This window comes from Schistocerca americana, chromosome 5 (genome assembly GCF_021461395.2).
Source record: "Schistocerca americana isolate TAMUIC-IGC-003095 chromosome 5, iqSchAmer2.1, whole genome shotgun sequence".
NCBI classification, from domain to species: Eukaryota; Metazoa; Arthropoda; class Insecta; order Orthoptera; family Acrididae; genus Schistocerca; species Schistocerca americana.
In genome coordinates, this window is record NC_060123.1 from 75,741,756 (window position 1) to 75,743,821 (window position 2,066).

General features: G+C 39.9%; 1 non-coding gene across 1 annotated transcript; it reads right to left on the reverse strand.

The window, feature by feature from the left end:
- Window positions 1–1,019: 1,019 nt before the first annotated feature.
- On the reverse strand, window positions 1,020–1,094 carry Trnal-caa. The gene has a single exon. It is a non-coding gene; the product is annotated as a tRNA-Leu (tRNA).
- Window positions 1,095–2,066: the final 972 nt, after the last annotated feature.

A 2,066-nucleotide genomic window follows, 5' to 3' on the forward strand; every position in this document is an offset into this window, starting at 1 on the left:
GAAAATGACAGTAAATGTACCTAAAATTCGTTAGTGACGAGATTTTATTGAAGCCGAACTACATATTTTCTCAAAGAAATCAGCATGACCCTGAGAGTGCTTCATAGGTGAGGTCTTCCTCTTATTCCTAATCATCATCAGCCAATTCGATCACCTGGTTACGTGGCTTCTCTGAGTCGGACTGCAGCATAGGATCCCTGCAGGTTCTTCAGTCTCTACCGATCTTGAGCTTCCAATTGACAGTCCAGTCTGGCTGTCTTTTCCAAGTCTCGGCCCCATCTGTCCGATGATCTTCCCTACGGTCTTTTTTGAAAAATTGTGCTCCAAATCAGTACTTGTTTTGATCACCTGCCATCTTTCCTTCGAGTAACATGAACAGTCCACTGTCATTTCGAGGTATTCACTCTTTACATTATGTCACTGTCCTTTGTCGTATGTCTGATATCAACTGCTTTCTTTCTGTCTTTCTCTGTGTAACCCAACATCGATCTTTCAATTCTTCTTTGGGTTACGATTAGTTTTCTAACAACGAACTCATGTAATGACCATGTGCCTCAGCCGTAAGTTATTACTGGTAGTACACATTGGTTAAAAACTGTTTTCTGCAGTTCAGGTTACATCTTAGACTTTAAAACAGATGAGTATCTTCAATAAGCTTGCCAGCCTAATTTAATGTGTCAAAATATTTCTGGTTTTAGGTTTCCCTTCATATTTAGCAGTTGACCCACATAGACATATTCGGTGACATTTTGCAGCTGCATACTTCCATCAGACATATTTCCCTACGGTGTCCATTCGTTCATCATGATCTTGGTTTTATCAGTGTTCATTTTTAAGTCAGATTCAGAGCGGACTGACACAAGTTCAATAAACCAGTATTTGAAGTTCTTCTATACTACTTGAAAGTAGTACAATATCTTCTGAGAATCTCAGTTCATTTAACCCCTTTCCCAGAATTCGGACTGCCTTTGTTTTCTAATGTAATCTACATATTGAATCTTCTTGGCAGATTAAAACTGTGTCCCGGACCGAGACTCGAACTCGGGACCTTTGCCTTTTGCGGGCAAGTGCTCTACCAACTGAGCTACCCAAGCACGACTCAAGCTTCGTCCTCACGGCTTTAATTCCGCCAGTACCTCGTCTCCTACCTTCCAAACTTCACAGAAGCTCTCCTTGCAGAACTAGCACTCCTGTAAGAAAGGAAAATCTAGATATTGATGTTTCGAGGACTGCTGAAAATAGTTTTGGAGACACAGTGTCACCTTGTCTTACACCTTTTGCGATGGGCAATTCATTGATTTCTTCAACTACACTAACAAACACTGTGGAGGTTTTGTATATTTTGTAAAAGACATTAGTATAGGCCTGTTCTATTCCTTGCTCCGTTAGAATCTCAGACAACGGTGGGTGACTCATCGAATCAAATGATGTTTCGAAATTCTTGAAGCAAGACATAGAGGTATATGGTACTCATTTGTTACACTAATCGTTTCACGTACAGAGAGGATACAATCGATTACACGAAACCATGCGTGAAACCCAGCTTGCTCACTGTGTTAGGCCAGGTCAAGTGCTGTGTTCAACCTAATAGTCATAACTCTAGTAAATACTTTGTACAGGATGGATAAGAGGCAGATAGGACAATAGTTCTTTATGTCTTTAGAACTACCTTTCTTATGTGTTAGGGTAATTTTAGCTTTACTCCAGTTTCTCTGTAATTTTGTACAGTGCGAACACCTTGAAAATATTTTAGCTAAATGCTTAATATACTTTTCATCCATCAACTTAAAATATCGACTGAGAGAACATCCATATCTGGAGCTGTACCTTTTTTCATCTTGTCTATGGCATGTTTGACTTCTGAGAGGAGTATGTCTGGCATTTGGGAAACAGAGGCACGTGTCTAACCCTGTTACATGATTCTTTCCGGCCATAAGCTTCCACTGGGGCGTCTTTAAACAAGATTCATTTTCAAGACTGTCTTCTAGCCTAATTTCTACATACTTCTTGATGTATTCTTTCATGCTCTTCTCAGAGCCTTGCACAATTCCATAGGTTCTCTATTA